A 14602-nucleotide genomic window follows, 5' to 3' on the forward strand; every position below is an offset into this window, starting at 1 on the left:
AATTACCATGCAAACTAAAGAAAGCACTCTATGGTCTGAAGCAATCACCTATAACTTGGTATGGAAGGTTGGATAGGTATTTGTCTAATCTTGGATTTATCAAAGGTACACAAAATGGTAATTTGTATTTGAGTAAAAGATGTGATGGTTTAGTTATCATTGTAATATTTTTGGATCACATAATATTTGGAGGAAATGATAAAGAAAGTGATAAGTTTTCTGAAGAGATGAAAAATGAATTTGAAATAAGCATGATGGAAGAAATGGAATTTTTCCTAGTATTGCAAATTGCGTAGAGCATAGATGGGATACTTATTTCAAAAAGTAAGTATCTAAAAGACTTGTTGAAAAGGTGTGGTTTAGAAAGTTGGGAACCTATTGGTACACCCATGATAACTAGTCATAAGTTATCTAGTAAAAATGAAACACCTATAGTTGAGCAAAAAAAGCATAGATCTATGATTGGAGGATTGCAATATATGACTCACACCAGACCAAATATAGAAAATGTAGTTGGGATTGTGGAAAGATTCCAAGCTGAGCCAAAAGAGTATCATTATGTAGTAGTAAAGAGGATATTTAGATATTTGAAGGGTGTGATATATGATTATGGTTTTTAGCATGATCAATCAAGTGACTTCACTTTGTGTGCATTTACTGATGAATATTGGGTAGGCAACATGGATGAGAAAAAGAGCACCAGTGGTGGAGAATTCTTTCTTGGAGGAAGATTGGTTTCTTGGTTGAGCAAGAAACACAATTGCATATGTCAGAGTACAGTTGAGGCAGAGTATGTTGCAGCAACAAATAATTGTAATCAAGTTATGTGGATGAAAAAAATGTTGAAGGATATTGGGATTAAGTTTATAAAACCTGTAATTATTTACTATGATAACACAAGTATAGTAAGTATGTCTAAGAATCTAGTATTGCATTCTAGGACAAACCACATATGCATAGATTATCATGACTTGAAAGAGAAAGTAGCTGAAAAGGAAATAAGGTTAGAGTATGTAAGTACTAAAGGACAAATTATAGATATCTTTATGAAGCCTTTTCCTAAAGATACTTTTGAGTATACCTACTTTAGAGTAGATGATGCAAGGAGTGCATTAGTTTAGTGGTACAAAGAAATATGGTTAGACTGGACTAAATGCAGATGCTTCTTGTATGGGGGAGTATCTAGTATGTATTAAGTCATTGAGGACCCTTTGTATTTTGGTATTTTGCATTAAGTAGTGTCTTTGGACACTTGAGCTGATTAGAGGAAATATAAGTGTGTTCTTTTATTGATAGCTTAATTGACATTGATGTCAATGGGGGAGAAGAATGTGTACATGAAAAACACCTCCTAGGAAATGGGGAGAGAAAATGTGAGGGAAGAACCTATTGAGTTGTCAATGGGGGGGTATTATTTCTTTTAGGAGATTAACAAAGATTCATGTATGTAGAAGAATATGTAAGTGCACAGAAGGATATCTCTATGGGATAGATATGCAGCAAGAAAAGTATTGTAAGTTGTTTACCATAAACAACTCGTAAAAATAGCCAGAAGATTTTAAATTGATGAATAGGATTTGAGAAGATGACGGTAGCAGCAACAAAAAAGTGCAATTTGGTATTCTTGTAACTTAATTGTTTTTCATCTATGTTGTCATTAATGCATGAGGGGGAGATTTTTAGCATGAACATTGATGATACTACATTGGGGGAGTATCCTAAGCATTAAAGAGTATTGATATGTTGCATTCATGACTACATTTATTATTGATCTCAACATAGTATTAATTCTATTAAGACTAGAAGAATTGCAGTAAGTAATCTTAAGATATGCAAAATTTGAGGAAGTTTTAGATGATCCACAATGGAGGGAATGTTCCTAAGGTTTTCCTAATGATGTTCTTAAGAGGACTAAGTCTAAGTTAATGGTGTACATAAGTTACACTTGATTTGCTGGAAAAAGTGTACAAACAAAGCATTGGAAAATAGAGTTCTGATGATCTATCACTATCTTTCATCTAAGAGGTAATAAGAGATGTACAATCACATAGTGATGGAGGAAAATCATATGATGATGCCAGCATGTATGTGAGATGTGGTTTCACATGTGTGAATTTTTGTATAGACTGTGAGTCGACAGTGTTGTTGTAATTGTAAATTATTTTATTATTTTATTTAATTAATTGGAAAAGCCTCAAGGCTAACTCAAGGAATTATTATGAAGATATGGTATAAAGAAAATTTATTTTCTTTCTTTTAATGTATCTTGGATTAGAGGATCAAGTGGAATGTGAAGTATTAGTGCGCAGTAAAAGGAGCAGGATGCTTACTAAATGTGTGTAAATGATCCAAGGGATTATTGGATGTGTAGTATGAAATTTGGTTACAAGATCTAAGGACCACAAGTCTGGTTGACAAGATGGAGATAGAGAAAGGAAGTACATTTCAGTTCTATTATTCTAGAAGAAATAATACCGAGATCATTTGGACGATGGGACCTTTGATCTTAACCTTGATCTTAACCTTGAAGTTGTTTGGGAAGTGGGTCTAGTTGTCTTCCACAACTCCTAACAAGTATTCAAAGTCTCCTAATAGGACTCATATGTATTGAATGTTGTAACAGACTCCTAACAAGGTCTATCCTCTAACAAGGAATATTTATATTATTACATCATCTTGTGGATACCATCCCCACTGGGGTTTTTCCTTTGATCAAGGGTTTCCCTAGTTAACATATCTGGTGTTAATTGTGTCTACATATCTTGTTGTGTTTTTAGTTAACATTACTCATATGGTTAAGATTGTTTAAAGTTAATGATTGGCATAATAGTTGTATAACTGATTCACCCCCCCACCCCCCACCCTTCATTATATTAGCGGACTATTTATTCTAACATTTTGTCAATAATCTTATACCAAAATTGTACTATGACCTTAGCAAGAAAGTATTCCTCATATCTAATGACATGATTGAGAGTGGCTTTCACATAGAATGTGTTGTCATCAAGAAGGGAGAGATAAATTTTAACAAGGATAAGCCTAATAATGGAAATGACAATGACAAGAATGAAACTTGGAACAAAAAAAAATGTTGTCAATGATGGGGTGGTTGATCTATCTAAGACTATTGAACCTATCTTCAACTTGACTAGTGGTATCCTAGTGACAATACAACAAGAGGTTTCTAAAACTATTGACTCCAATTGTCTAAATGTACAAGGATATAAAAACCTAAATGTGATTTCATTGCCTTGGGAGATTAATGTGGCATGATACTTAAAATTTATTTCCAATAATATCATCATACTATCTAACAAATCAAGATCCTATGAACTCGATGTCAAATCTCCATGGTAGAGAGATGATCATTACTGCAACTTTCATAGGAACAAGGGTCATAGTAGTGATAGTTGCATCAAAGTGAAATGTATCATAGAAGATCTTATTGAGAGTGAGAACATTGGCATAAATGAACTTGTTAAATTTTTCATCAAAATACTTTCAAATAGCCTCTTTCCAAATATAAACAAGGAGAAATTTCAACATCCAAAAAAATGGAGATGCTAAAATCAACTACACTTACACAAACAAGGACAATTTTATTCACATTCTTGAGCTTGTAAGTGAAAGCATTCACATGTTGAAACCCAAATATGATGAGTCTAGCTATGATTCATATGTTTACATGAGACCTAAGGTTATCTTGAGAGGTGTTGGTTCCACACAAAGACAAACTTTTAGTGAACACAAACCAATGATCGTGATTAGATGTGCAAACCCTCCTTGCATTGTGAAAGACTTAACACTATCACTAGTAGCCAAGCTAAGGTTGTAAGGAAACTTGCAACCAAATATATACCCATTTCGACATAACCCTTAAAATATATAAAACAAATAAGAACATAAAATTCACTTGCAAGAGAATAGACAACATATTCATAAAATATATGAAACAAGATATACCCTGGGAAACCCTCATTGAAGAAAAAATACATCCTCCAAAATAATACATAACCATGTATTATTCAACAAAAATGCCATTTTAATATGACCATGGAAGTCTTCAAAGGCATAGCCACCACTAAGAAATCCATGTGAGCAAGAATGAATCCACACATCCCATGCCATGCTTCCAACCTTCACAAATTCTCCCTTGGCTAACCTATCTCACCTTGTGTTACTAAACTTTCCTTTCTTATATTTTTTTCTACTTGCCTCTACAACTACCCTTGTGTTTGATTTTATAGTACCAAGCTGCCACAAAACCACTTATTGGTATTATATAAACTAGGGGCTAAAACTATGTTCTACCAAACCCCTATTGACTCATATTTAATATTTTCTCCCAATATTAAATAATTAAGTCAAATATTATCACCATATTACAATATAATTCATCAATATATTCTAAGAGAACCTCTACATGTTGCATGACCATCTAGGTGCTCCTAGTATAATGATACATAGTAAAATAAAATAGTAGAATATAAAAAATATTATGCAATCTATGCAACACAAATGATCTCAACAAAGGTTATCCTTAGAGGTGAAAATTCTTTCAAGAAATATAATCCTAAGAAGGTAGGGTCTTCCTCTTCCAAACAAGATCCCACTACTATTACATCTACTTAAAATCTTGTGGATCAAATTCAATGTACCCCTGTAGATATATCTATCTTTGAGCTACTAGAGTTGTCCCCTTTGTAAAAGGATATCCTATAAAAAGAATTGCACATAACGAGTGTCCCCACTAATATTGATGATAATAAATTCGAAACTATGGCTAATCATACTTACAATCTACACTACCTCTTAATTTTTTTAGATGATGAAAAATCTCTTAGCCACCTACATAACCTTTCCCTCCAGATTGTGGTCCAAATCTATTGTCTCTGATTGAGAAACATGGTGATAGAAAATGGTATTAGGTCACACATTTGATCTTTCACTATTGTAAAACAATTAGGTCTATCTAAATTTTCTATTTATCCTAGGAGAAAGGTCACAATAAAGGCTTATAATTAGGTTGAAAGATCTTCTAAATGTTTAGTGGTATTGCCTATCCAAATTGGTCTAGTTGAGAAGAATGCAATCTTCCAGGTTCTTGACATACCTCTTGCATACAAGATTCAATTAGGGAAACCATGGATCCATAATATGTAGGTGATTCCCTCTATATTCCATCAGTGTATTAAGTTCCCTTTTAATGGTATGGAGGTAACTATTTGTGGGGATAACTCTATGACTATCAATACACTAATTGTTGTTGAGTCTTTGGTACCAAATAATAGAGATGTAGATGAGGCTAAAACTACATTTTTTGACAATGAAAGTAAACTCAAAATGATGACATTGGCATGGGGGAGTACACACTTGATTCTATTTTTTCCCTTCTAGTTTCCCCTCTCTCCCATGAAAAACCTTTAGAGAGTATGATACCTTTACCTTCTTCCATGACAATATTTGGCACTTTTTTCTAGTCTTTAGTCCCATTAGAAGATGAGGAAGAAGATCAATCTATTAGGGATTGGATCCATAGAGAGGAGACAACTAATGAAGTTGCACTTACTAATCCAATTTATCCTAAGTTCTATGGAAAGAGCTATGAGTTTCATAAGAAGATGGGATATCTAGGACACGGTCCTTTGACTAAAAATAAACATGATCTTGTTGAACCTTTAAGCCATGCTAATGGATAGAGAAAATATACTACTAGTCTAGGTTTTTCTATCAATGATGGCTTACCCATTTACGGTCAAGAACATCATACTACAAGTGATTCAGAGGAGGAAGTCCAACCTATCAATACTACTAGTCAAGATGATGGAGACTTTTTTCCATCTACCTCTATCCTCTTGGAAGAAGATGAAAAACCAAATGATCATTAGGCTGAAGCATATACTTCTATATAGTTTGGTGAATCAAATGTAGATCTTACCAAAGATATAAGTAGGAGAAACACTGGTTTCCCCATATAACATGATCGTAGTACTAATTATGATGAATATGAATGGGTTTATCTCTTATTTTTCCTTAATGAATCAGGGGTAGATGTTATACACTCTTAGGCTAACCAAAATGATGAAATAGATGATTCATCCATGGGACTTGATGAGTTGAAAATTCATGTTGACTTAGTGGACTATGTTGAACTCTCTAGGAATCATTCTAATTTGAGTGTCTCTGAAGACTACCTTATAGACTCTGAATACCTTTTCACTAGAGATGGTTCCCTTTGTATTTATTCCTTAAATACTTCCTCTTCCACTCATGTATCTTGATCTCATTAATTGGTCGTTACAAAATTGGTCACCTCAACTACCTTCTTTCTAAAATGACAACAAAATTACTTGCTATCTTAGTGCCATTGAACCTATGGTCTCTTCCACCAGTGAACAACTTACAAATATTATAGAATCAGATATCAAGTACCTTATTAATAAAATCAAAAGAAAATTGAAAAATAATAGGTTCTCTGATGGTGAAAACCACTTTGTGGAAGTATCCTAGCCAACAATAGTAAACATAAAGGTGTACACAAAGGTTAAAACCTCTTTGAGGAGCTTGGTCGTGAGGTACTTTAGCATCTTCCTAGTTACTTTTATGAGAGATCGTTTGTGCTAATTAAATCTAAACAACCTATCAATCTTGGAATGGAAGAGGAACCTAAGATCATACATCTAGCAAAGTATTTGTAAACTGAAGTGAAAGAGAGGTTTACTAAATTTTTCCAAGAGGAAAAAAGTAAATTTTCTTGGACCTATATAGATATGCTAGGACTTGACACTGAGCTCATCATGCATCACCTATCCATAACTCCTAGTGTCAATCCATTGAAACAAAAAATGAGAAAAATACACCCACATGTCACCTTTTTGGTGAAAGATGAACTAGAAAATCTCCTATGCACTAAATTCATACAAGTTGTAGACTATTTTTAATTTATTTCCAATATTTTACCTATTTCCAAGCATGATAAATCTATTTGAGTATGTATAGATTTTTAAGATCTGAATAAAGATTTCCCAAAAGATGATTTCCCACTTCCTAACATTTACATTATGATGGATATGATTTTGGGATATAAGATGTACTCTTTAATGGATGGGGTGTTGGGTTACAACCAAATTAACATAGCTCTAAAAGACAAAGAGAAAAATGCTTCACATGTCCATGGGGTACCTTTTGTTGGAATCTCATTCCATTTTGATTGAATAATTCTTGTGCTACCTATCACAGAGATATGGCCATTATTTTCCATGATATGATGCACATGAATATGGAAGAAACCCTAGAAAAATGAAAGAAAAGGAACACTCATCTAGAATACTTGAGGTTGATTTTGGATTGTATAAAATAATTTCGGCTTAGGTTAAACACTAAGAAATGTACATGTGGTGTTACCCTGAGTAAACGACTAGTATACATAATATTTGCTAAGGGAATTGAGGTTGACCCTAAGAAGGTCCAAGCTATCATGGAAATGCCACCTCCTTGCAACATTGGTCAACTAAGGAATCTTCAAGGAGGTCTTTACTCAATCAAGACGTTCATATTTGAGTTAGCTGATAGGTCACAATATTTTAATAAGAAATTACACATGGGATCCACATGCATATGTAATGAAGAATGTGAGGAAAACCTCAATCAAATCAAAGAGTACTTGACTAAACCTCCTACTATAATGCCCCCTATCTTGAGATTACGTTTGATTTTGTACATTTTGGCTACAACTACTTCCTTGGGGCATTACTAGCACAACAAGATGAGAATAAAAAAGAAAGAACTATCTAGTACATCAATATAACACTAGTATCTTATGAGGTCAACTATAACAACATTGATAAGGTTTTCCTTGTTGTGGTGTTCACATAAAAAAAAATTGACACTATATGCTAGCTTATACTACAAACTTGGTTGCTTAGATTGATCTTCTCAAGTACCTCTTAAGTTAAGCTTATCTTACAAGTTGAATAGGTAAATGGATGATGATTATTTCAAAATTTGACATTCATTATATTGATTGTAAGGGTATCAAAGTGTTGAGATAATGGGTGTTGCACACATTGCATAATATTGTTATATTTTATTATTTTATTTTATTATGTAATGTTGCACCGAGATGGACGTGCAACATGTAAAGATTCCAATGAAATATTCTTGATGAGTTGTATTGTAACATTGTGAAAATATTTCATGTAATTATTTAATATTGGGGGAAAAGAATTAAATGCCCAATATTAAATGTGAGGTCAGTGGGTTAGGTAGCACATGGTTTTAGCACATGGTTTATGTAATACCACTTGGTGGTTTTGTGGGACTTGCTACTATATAAGCAGCCACAAGGGTAGTTGTTGTAGAGTGACAAGGAGAAGACAAAAGGCAAGAGTCGAATGGGACAAGGCTTGACAGGTTAGCCAAGGGAGCATTTGTGAAGGTTGGAAGCATGGCATGGCATGTGTGGATTCATGCTTGTTCACATAGTTTGCTCGGTTGTGGCTATCGCCATGAAGGCTTCCATGGTTGTATGGCAATGGTATTTTTGCTGAATAGTACATGGTGATGGATGCTTTTGGAGGCTAGGTTTTTCCCTAAATGAGGGTTTCCCAGGGTATATCTTGTGTCACAATTTTGTGGGTATGTTGTCTATTCTCTTGCATGTGGATTTTAATTCCGTGTTTATTTTAGATCTATTATGGGTTATGTGGAAACGGTTATATTCTTTATTGCCAAGTTTCCTTACACAAAGGATAGGATATTTTCTCCTACAAGATTATTCTCCTATACTAGATTTATTTTCTTGACTCATCTATTATGTATGTAATTGAGAGGACATGAATTTTTTTTTTTGATGGATCTCATACTTAGAAAGGTGCTTGTGTTGGTATCTATTTTTATACGTCTCATGGATACATTATTCCCAAATCTTACAAGTTGTTTCCTTGCATCAAAAATATAGCTAAATATGAGGCTCTTACAAATGGAATTAAGCTAGCTATTGAATGGAGGATAATAGAGTTGTAGATCTTTGGAGACTCTCAACATCTCATCAATAAATTTAATAGTGACTACCAAAATAAAGATGAAAAATTGATCCCTTACAAGAATCTAATTGATTCTTTTAGGAATTACTTTACTTTTGTCACATTCTAATAGATTCCTAGGGATGAGAATAAGGTTGCTAATTCTATGACTACTTTAGCATCTATTCTACAACTACAAGGACATGAATGCAAATTTTATTTCTTGGTTACTATTGGCCTACTATGCAAATTGATGTTGTGTGATATTCTAATTCCTGTAAGAAATGTTATCTTCATGGTAGCTTGATTCATGCTCCAAGATGTGAGTTGATACCTTCCATTACACATTGGCCTTTCCAACATTGGGCTTTTGACCTAGTAGGAAAGATCAATCCTAACTCTTCTAGTGGCCATAAATTCATTATCATATTAGATGAGAACTTTACAAAGTGGGTTGAAGTTTTCCCTTCTTTTGCTACAAGAAAATACATGTTTCTTTTTATACTAAGTCACATAATATATTATTGTGGCATTTCTTCATCTATAATCACTAATAATGTAAGATAGTTTAAGAAAAAAGATATCAAAAAATTATGCAAGAAGTTTAAGATTAAATAACATTGGTCCTCAATCTACTATAATCAAGGGAATGGACAAGATGAAGCTGCTAACAAGAAACTCCTAAATATCTTGCATAGAACTATTCAAATTCCGGAAGGGACCAATACTTATAGATAAATCCTATATTATCCACTTATAGGACCATAATTTAGATTACTACTAGGGCTACAAATTTTGCATTAGTATATTGATTAGAGGTCATTCTACCACTTGAGGTTGACTCCTCTACATGTCTCTTTGAAACATTTGATCACTAACGAAGATTATACAACTATGAGAATGCAAGAAATAGAGCTTCTCAATGAATGTCCAAAAGCTTCTTTTGATCATATAAGAGATTATGAGAAATGGATGTCTCAAATCTATAACTATAAAATTCATCCTAGAGAGCTCTAGGTTTGTGATCTTGTTCTTAGAGAGAATCCAAAGAATCAAAAAAACATAGCACATAAAAGCAAGTTTAAACCTAATTGGTTGTGTCCATGCATTATCACTATTGTTTTTGCATCTAGCGCTTATCATCTTTGTACAACTAAGAGATAAAAAATCCATGAGCCTATCACTATCCCACATCTCAACAAGTTCTATGCTTGATGTTCTTGGTACTCCAAGCTTTGCACATACTATATGATCCTGAAATTTTTTTTAAAAAAAACTATATATGGCTATGAAAAAATCATAGAAACTATAAATGTCCTAAAAATGATCATCTTAGATAAACCCTAGAAATAAGAACTTTTATGTATCACCAAAAAAAATCAAATATCTCAAAAAATACAAAAAAAAATCATTAAAAAGTCTTGAAAAAAAACTAAAAAATCATGTTAAGTGGTGAAATCCTGGAAACAGGTCCTACTTGAGATCCTCAAAATTATGTTGATTAGCATGTTATTTTTTCCTCAAAAATAAATTCATCACATCTCTTTACCTTCCCTAGTTTTTCTAAGTCTATGGGGTACAAATTGTATAGCTTACTAGATCTCTTGGTTGCATTGGTGTTTCTTTGGCAACTCTTGTTAGAGAAAAAGGTTAATTTAATTTCATTAATTGAATTACCTTTTCTCCCTTCTTAAGATTTTGCTTTATGTGCTTTTTTCATTCTCTATTTAATTATTAATTAGTAATTATTAAATAGCTTTTACCTTTTAGGTTACCCTTTTTGAGTTTTGATCTCCTTTTATAAGGATCGATCTCTTTGTAATTTTACATCTTTTTTTATCTGAGAATACAATTTGCAAGTTTTCAAAGAACACCCATGACTCCTCATCTTTTTCTTCTCTATGATAGGTTTTCTACATGCAAGTATTCGAGGGCTTAGAGGATTTGATTTGTGTATTTTCTCTGATAACCCCCTGTTTTCTCAGGAAATACATAAAAAAAACCCCAGTTTTGTTGTAGCTTGTTCAATAATTGGAGAAAAATGGAGAATGAGGGTTTGAAAAATTAGATCTAGAGTTTTTTAGGTATTTCTTAAGAAAATAGGGGGGTTGTTGATCTCAGATTGGTTTTGAAAAGTGAGTGTCTATACACTTAAGTCATTTACTTAGTTCATGCCAAATAAGTAGTACATGGAAAGCACAAAATGTATAAGATAGAGCATGTCGAGTCCATAGTGAGTGTCGAGCCACTCATGTGCCAAGTCACTCAAGTGCCGAGTAGATAGTGTATGTTGAGTGATACATGAGCTGAGTAAGTAATGGATGTTGATTCATTTGAATGCTGAGTCATAGTATAGAAAATAATATGTGCTAAGCATTAGAGACTTTAGATGCAGAGTGAGATAGTTTTGTCATAGTTGTTTGTAATGGCACAAACTACTATGCAAACCATTTTTGAGCCAACTTAAAGATTGAATTATGATATTTTGGAAATATGGATGAATCTTAAGTTGGAATCCCTATGAATTACATGCATCCAATTAGAAAAGGGTAGACTTAAGTGGAAAAATGGATGAATCACAGTCATTGATTCATACTTTACCCTAAGTCACCAAGTCTTCTTAAGGAGGACAAAGCCTAAACTTCATATGCATGTGGAAGGAGCAAAGAGAGAAGTTTGCATGCACAAATAGAGCATTCATGGTGGCTAAGGAATTGCAAATTGAAATTGCATTGTAGAATCAGTTAAAGGAGAATAGAGGAAGGGAATAGCATACATTAGAGAGACATCTGATCAAGAAGGATCAAGAATACATTAGTTTAGAGGTGATTTTTCATCAAGAAACAAAGTGCTAACCACAAGATCAATGTTGATTCATTGTAATAGGTAATTTAGTTAAATCTCTTAACAGAGTAGTCCTAATAGGTTGTATTGAAATCCTCTAACAAGGTGCTTACTTAATTGTGAGGTGAAGTCCTTTAACAAGGCACACTTCTAACAAAGTGTTGAAATCCTTTGATAGGGTAAGACCTAATAGTCTTTGTAAGCCTTTAGCAAGGCCAACCTTTTACAAGGTAGATCATGTTTCATGATCAAAAATTGTAATCTTCATTGGATACACTTTATTACTATAGTAGTGAAGATTTGTGGGTGTCATCCCCACCCCAGTTTTACCTTCTCATTGGAGAGTTTTTGGGTAATCATATCTGGTGTCATATATGTGTGAATTCTTACTTGTTTACATGGTATTTCAGTTTATTTATTGAATGTATGAGATGGATGTGTGGTGAATGTTTAATGGGTCAAAGATTAAACTACTAGTTCACACCCCCTTGCCCTCAAAATTTTACCTTTTGTATTATAATTCCAACAATTGGTATCAGAGCCTAGTTCCATAAAAGAGAAGCTTTGCATCTTTGAGGAAATATCTTGAAAATGGAAGTCTACAAGTTGGGAAGGATCATTGAGAATTAGGGAATTGAAATAAAACTCATCCTACATCAACTGAATGAATCAAGAGAAGACCTAAAGAAATCTTTAAAGAGAAGGAAGGAAACTGCTATTGAGGAGAATGACACACAATACAAAGAACTGGACATTACCAAGCTATTTGATAATGGAGACTCAAATAAATTTGATGTAGCAGATGTAGATCTAATAGAAAAGAATAGAGCACAAGCTAAGGAAATCAAAAATCTCAAGTTAGAGAAAGAATCACAAGCCATACTACTATGTGAGGTGACTGAACAAAAAGAGAAAGCTATGGAAGACAAAGCCATGATTGAAGAAAATAAAAGAGTTTTGACCAATAGAATGGAAGAGAAATCATCAAAGCTAACCAAGATTTCCACTATGCAATTGGACACTTTGAGTCAAATGATGAATGCTAACTATGAATTGAATGTCAAGGACATTGAGATAACAACATTGAAGTTGTAGAATGGGTAATTGAAAAATGACTTAAGAAGGGAAAATGAATTTGCTGAAAGTTTCAATAAACCAAGTGAAGCCATCAAATACTTTGAAAATTATTGAGATCCCTTAGATCCAATAATGATACATCTGGACTAGGGTGCACAAGTACTGAAGAAGGAGAATCATCCAAGAGTGTTGAAGAAAGGAGCAACAAAAGTAAGAACTCCAAACCTACTTGTCATAATTATGGTAAGAAAGGACATATTGCTAATGTGTACAAGAGCAAGACTATAAATCACAATTTCAAGCATAAGAGCATGGTTCATTGTCATAAGTGCAACGAACAAGGTCATCAGGCACATGAATGTAGAACCACAACCATGCACACATAAAGATTTGAAGGATACTATTATAATTGTCATAAGTATGGACATAAAGCTTTTGATTGCAGATCCAAACCCATGTGGTCATCAAACAAGAAAACAAAGGTAAGGACCAATGGAAACTCTTAAAATTGGGATTATAATACAAGATATAGCTATCATTATTTTCAAGAGTATTGACATTTTCCTAGGAATTGTATTAGGACATAGTTCAGAAGTGAGTACAAAAGGTGGTTGAGTAAAACCATGTTTTAGTTGTTTGAAGATTGGTCACATTACTCGATATTGTCCAACAAGGTCAAAGGAACCAAGTTGTGAGTTCAATAAAGGAAAAGGAAAGGCAGATGTTGAAAACGTCAAAATGAAATGAAAAAGACATGGAAGAAAAAGAAGGATTGTAGCACATCAAGTGGAGAAGGGATCACTTCACCCAATGGGTTAGGTGATCACACCTCATCAAACTAAGAAATCAAGAGGTATGTGCTAATGATATTCAAAAGTTATACCATACATCAATTCCAAAGGATTTAGTTCTAAAAGGATTACATAAGCATAAATAAAGATGCAAGATGTTATTAAGAACCAAAGAAAAATCCTAATTTTTTCATGTGATTGTCGAGCATGAAAAGTTTCCTATGATTGCCAAGTGAATTGCTAGAGGATGTCAAGCTAATATACTCACTAGTTGATGTCAAGCTCGTAATGATTGTTGAACAAATGAAAATGCTAATGGATGTTGAGTGAGCCTGAAATTGGTCGATAATGACCTTATAGCTATGTAAGAACTTAGCATTAATTATAATGTTTCAAAAGGGTATTTGATCAATTTTTAGCTCAATTTACATCATTTCAAAATTGAGAAAGAGCAAGGAGAGCTAAAGGCAATCACAAAATTCATTAGAAGTGATTCTAGAAGATTTGAATAGCTATTCAACACCATTTTGTCAAATTTAGTAAGGTATTTATCATGTGCCAAGCTACATTGTTTTAATTTTCATAAACCCTAATTTTTCATAATGGAATATAATTCAAAGGGTGTAGAGGGTAATGAGGTTTTGACTATTCAACTGGTTAGTAATGAGGTCAAACAATCAATTTTCAAAGCCATACTAGATATTGCATATAAAAAGGATCCCTTTGGTATGTTATCTATGATACCACTAGACGTTTTAATGGTTCAAAATGTGATAAAATGTTAAAACTATTAGATTGGAAGTATTGGAGACATGGATATTAGACAAGCATATGATAAACTATGTGAAAATGGGGTGTTAAGGGGAG

The sequence above is a fragment of the Cupressus sempervirens genome, chromosome 7, assembly GCF_028749045.1.
Source record: "Cupressus sempervirens isolate cs-2001-9-10 chromosome 7, ASM2874904v1, whole genome shotgun sequence".
In the NCBI taxonomy this organism is placed as follows: Eukaryota; Viridiplantae; Streptophyta; class Pinopsida; order Cupressales; family Cupressaceae; genus Cupressus; species Cupressus sempervirens.